Below are 6,000 nucleotides of genomic sequence, written 5' to 3'. Positions count from 1 at the left end.
TTTGTGCAACATTGTATTTCCTTTTTGCATTGCATTTATTCCATATGTATACATTCCATACCAGAATTATTTCATTACTGGATCAGAGTACATTTTTAAGTCTGACCTTTTGTGTGTATTAGTATCATGATAATGTATGGAATCTTCAGTATTGGTTCTATGAATTGTATGGGCCTTAATGAATCTAAAAAAAGAAAAGATTTTTTAATTTTCTCAAATCTAGACAACATACTCTCTATATGCTACACTACACTCATTTTGTAGAGAACTGTGAGAAATTTATTCGAGCAGAATGGGGATTTGACTGTATATTTAATTCTTTCAGCGGAAACTCTAGGGGAGTAGTTATTATAATCAACAATAATTTTGACTACAAGATACATAATGAGTTCAAGGACATGAAAGGGAATTTGTTGGTTCTAGACATGACAGTTGAAGGTGTAAGGATGACAATAGCTAACTTATATGGACCCAAAAGTGATGATCCAGAGTTTTATAAGCTACTTCTTAATAAAATCAAATCATTTAACAATAAATCGGTAGTGATAGATTGAGATTGGAATTTAGTGCTAAATCCTTCAGACGATGATCATAGTTGTGCACATGTAAATAACCCTCTAGCAAGGCAGCAAGTATTAGAATTAATGGGGGAGTTTGAGCTCATTGGTGTGGGGCGTGAAGAAAACCCAGATGTTAAACAGTTCACATGGAGAAGGAAGAAACCTGTAAAACAAGCCAGATTAGACTTTTTTCTTATTTCTGAAAATTTGTACTCGTCAGTTTGTAGAGTTAAGATTAATGCTGGCCATAGGACAGACCATTCACTGACAGATTTATGCTTTCAGTTGGGTCAGCAAAAAGCTACCAACACTTAAATTTAACAATTCTTTGCTGAGTGATCCAGCATACATAAATATAGTACACTCAGTAATATCAGATGTTAAAAAGCAGTATGCAGTTACACTTTATGACAAGAAAAATCTTGATAAGTTGCCAGACTCTGATATACAGTTACTCATTGATGATCAATTATTTTTAGAAGTATTACTGATGGAAATTAGAGGGAAAACAATATCTTATGCTACATTTAAAAAGAAAGAGAGACTTAAGAAGGAAAAGGAGTTGACAGAAACTATAGAAAACATAGAACATAACATTGACATTGACAACTGTCTTTTGGAGCAAAAACGAAAAGAACTAGAAGAACTATGAAGAATTAAAATGGAAGGAGTGTACATAAAAATTGGAAATATTTTTGTGGCCTTGAAAACAGGAATTTTGTCAGTAAGACAATGACTCAAATTGAGAGACCTAATGGTGAAATCTTGATTGATCATAAGGAAATTCTAAAAGAAACACAGATGTTTTATCAAAATTTATATAATTCACAGGAAAATGATATTGTTAATTTTGACTTAGAAAGATTGCTTAACGAAGGTGACATTGATATTCCTACTCTAGATAAGACTGTGTCCGATACCTTGGAAAATCCTCTGACCTACGAAGAGCTACTGAAGTATTTGAAATCCATGAAAAATAACAACAGCAGAGTTTTAAAAAAAATACTGGAAAGATATGGGGTACTTTTTGCTCAGATCCATCAATTTAGGCTTTAATAAGGCTTTACCTGCCTACCCAAAGAGAACAGACCGAAAAAATTCCTAAAAAATTGGAGACCAATCTCGCTTCTTAATGTTTCATATAAGTTGGTTTCTTCATGTATTGCAGAAAGAATAAAAACTGTTCTTCAAAATTTGATTCATTCTGAACAAACTGGTTTCATGGCTAATAGATACATTGGTGATAATACCAGGTTTTAAAAATTTAAACAGTGTTTTCCATCTTGGATGAAGGAATGTCAATAAAGGTGTGAAACACACTGAAACCAAATTTTGATTGTCATGCGTTGTGATGCATTGAAAATTGCAAATATGTTATAACATGGGGAATTTCATTGCTTGAATGATATCAGCTTTTACACAAAAATAACAACAGCAGAGTTTTAAAAAAAATACTGGAAAGATATGGGGTACTTTTTGCTCAGATCCATCAATTTAGGCTTTAATAAGGCTTTACCTGCCTACCCAAAGAGAACAGACCGAAAAAATTCCCAAAAAATTGGAGACCAATCTCGCTTCTTAATGTTTCATATAAGTTGGTTTCTTCATGTATTGCAGAAAGAATAAAAACTGTTCTTCAAAATTTGATTCATTCTGAACAAACTGGTTTCATGGCTAATAGATACATTGGTGATAATACCAGGTTATTATATGACATTTTATTTTATACTGAAAAACATAAGATTCCAGGGATGCTTTTATTAGTTGATTTCGAAAAGGCTTTTGACTCTGTTGCATGGTCCTTTATACAAAAATGTCTTTCTTTTTTGGGTTTGGAAGTAATATCAGAAAATGGATAAATGTCTTGTACACCAACATACAGTCATGTGTAACTGTGAATGGAAGAACATCTGCCTGGTTTGATATACAAAGGGGATGTCGTCAAGGGGACCCCCTCAGCCCCTATATTTTTCTTTTATGTGCCGAGATACTGGCAATGTTAGTTAAGAAAAATAAAAATATCAAAGGATTATGTATTAATGGTACAGAAAATATCATAGAACAGTATACTGATGATACTGAATTCATTTTGGATGGGAGCAGAACCTCATTCGAGGAAACAATTCATACTTTAAAACAGTTTGCTAATGTTACAGGTTTAAAAATAAATTATGAAAAGTCAGAAGTTATTTGGATACAGTGGGTTGATGCAAGAGTGTATAGAATTTGCGATTTATTTGATATAAACGGGTTTTTTTGTCATAAAATGACTTTTGTAGAAAACATGAGTTCACATTGCCAATCATGCAGTTTAATAGTATAGTTTCTGCAGTTTCAAACTATATTAAGAAGGCAAACATAAAAATGGAGAACACCATTAGACCTTTAGATTACAGTTTATTATTGACTAAACTTTTCTCATTAAAGAAAGTTTCGAAACATGCTTACTATACTCTTTTGGGACCTTTGGTTAGTCGGAAAGCCAGACAGAATTTGGAATTTATTTTTGGTGAATAAGGCTGGAAATCCATTTTTATAAAACCTTTCAAAATAACCAAAGATACAAAGCTTCGGTGGTTTCAGTTCAGGATAATTCATAGGATACTTACAACCAACTCATTTCTATTTTATATCAAGAATGTGGACAGTGATCAATGTACTTTTTGCAGTGATGACAGAGAGACGATCGTCCACCTGGAAAAAGGACAAATGTGGACACATTCATAATCTAATTCTTTCAGCAGAATTTATTATTTTTGGCTTTAAAGAAAATATTATCACTGATAAAGTGTTTGATTTTATCATCCTGTTCACAAAATACTTTATCTATAGATGTAGAGTTCAAAAACCACTGATTTGAGGTTTGAGATCTCTCTTTGAGAATATAATGTATGTGTGTGTTTGTGTGTGTGTTTGTGTTTTTGTGTGTGTGTGTGTGTGTGTGTGTGTGTGTGTGTGTGTGTGTGTGAGAGAGAGAGAGAGAGAGAAAGTGCCTGTGGAGTCCCTGTGTGAGTGTGTAAATGGTGTCTGTATGTGAAGTGTGAATAGCTGTTGTGTTTTTATGATAAAAAAGGGGATTCCATCATGTGATACATATATATTATGCATTAAATAATTTATTATCACTTGTAATGTCAGTCATCACATTACAAATGATGTGCAAACAGTTAATGTATTAATATGTATTATATCGTGTACAATATATTCTGAACCCTGAATACAAAAAAATATTATAAAAATATACTCTTCCGCCTTCAGGCTAATCTTTGTGACAGTGAATTGCCACTGAATATCTTCTTGACAATCATTGCCTTCAGGTGTTTTCTTGGCACTCTTCTTTATCGACGCTGTCTCTACGATGTCTTCGTGACAGTGAATAGCCTTTGAATATAACACACATCTGTCCCCGGGGTGTCAACGTGACACTCATTTGCCACTGAATATTTAATTAGAACTCTTCCGACTTCAGGCTAATGTTCATGACTGTGAATTGCCACTGAATATCGTCTTGGTAACCATTGCCTTCAGGGGTGTTCGTGGACCTCTTCTGTCTCCACGATGTCTTCGAATTCGTGAAAGTGAATAACCTTTAATTTCTTCTTCAGGACACACTTCTGCCCAAAGGGTATCTTCGTGACACTCATTTGCCACTGAATATTTAATTAGAACTCTTCCGCCTACAGGCTAATCTTTGTGACAGTGAAATGCCACTGAATATCTTCTGACACCCTGTGAATACATGTAACAATATATCTGTCTATCTACCTTGTATACTGACACCCTGTGAATACATGTAACAATATATCTGTCTATCTACCTTGTATACTGACACCCTGTGAATACATGTAACAATATATCTATCTATCGGAGTTGCATACTTACACCATATGTGTACATGTAACAATATATCTGTCTATGTACCTTGTGTACTGATCCCCTGTGAATACATGTAAGAATATATCTATCTATCTACCTACGATGCATACTGACACTCTGTGAATACATGTAACAATATATCTGTCTATCTGCTCAGTATACTGACCCCCTGTGAATACATGTAAGAAAACGTTAATCTAATCCAAAATAGAGCCGGTAAATTATTTCTTGGTGTTAGTAACGGTACCTCCATGTATAGCCACTTAGGGAGACATGGGTCTCTCCTCCCCGTTTGTTACATTACATGCTAATGTTTTTAGACTACCCAAAGATTTAATAACAGTACTTGTAATGCTTTGATGAAGAAAATGGTTACTATGTAAAAGTTCATGGAGTACTAAAGTTGTTAAAATTGCCTGTAATCTTAATATTTATGATGTTATGAACATTATGACTGCTCCAATGTCCCGAAAGAAGAAAATTGCCCATATTAAAAACGTTCTCGTAAACAAAGATGAACTGAGCTGGAGAACAGAGCTTTGGAACGATAAACATCAAAACGTTAATCTAATCCAAAATAGAGCCGGTAAATTATTTCTTGGTGTTAGTAACGGTACCTCCATGTATAGCCACTTGGGGAGACATGGGTCTCTCCTCCCCGTTTGTTACATTACATGCTAATGTTTTTAGACTACCCAAAGATTTAATAACAGTACTTGTAATGCTTTGATGAAGAAAATGGTTACTATGTAAAAGTTCATGGAGTACTAAAGTTGTTAAAATTGCCTGTAATCTTAATATTTATGATGTTATGAATATTATGACTGCTCCAATGTCCCGAAAGAAGAAAATTGCCCATATTAAAAACGTTCTCGTAAACAAAGATGAACTGAGCTGGAGAACAGAGCTTTGGAACGATAAACATCAATGTTTAAAACTACTTTCAACTACTTGTTGCTGGCGTACGCATTTTATATTGATCAAACTGTTATTAAGATCTGTAAAACATAACGAAATACAAATTAGTTCATAACATCATATAGTTGTCATAATGAAAATAGTATTAAAGCATTATTGTCACATGCAATAATTATACTGTTCGGTATCATTAGTAAACTTTGCAACCACATGTTATGTGAAACATTCTATAAGAGGTGAGGAAATTGAATGAAGCAGTGGTAAAATCTAACCATATATACAAAATTGTATATTTTGGAAATACCAACTATACAAAATTGTATATTTTGGAAATATCAAATATACAAAATTGTATATTTTGTATATATGGGTATTTTTTCTTGTGTTCGTGAAAGTGAATAACCTTTAATTTCTTCTTCAGGACACACTTCTGCCCAAAGGGTATCTTCGTGACACTCATTTGCCACTGAATATTTAATTAGAACTCTTCCGCCTTCAGGCTAATCTTTGTGACAGTGAAATGCCACTGAATATCTTCTGACACCCTGTGAATACATGTAACAATATATCTGTCTATCTACCTTGTATACTGACACCCTGTGAATACATGTAACAATATATCTGTCTATCTACCTTGTATACTGAC

The sequence above is a fragment of the Haliotis rufescens genome, unplaced genomic scaffold, assembly GCF_023055435.1.
Source record: "Haliotis rufescens isolate VD_foot unplaced genomic scaffold, xgHalRufe1.0.p SCAF_19, whole genome shotgun sequence".
NCBI classification, from domain to species: domain Eukaryota; kingdom Metazoa; phylum Mollusca; class Gastropoda; order Lepetellida; family Haliotidae; genus Haliotis; species Haliotis rufescens.
This window is presented reverse-complemented; position numbering follows the sequence as displayed.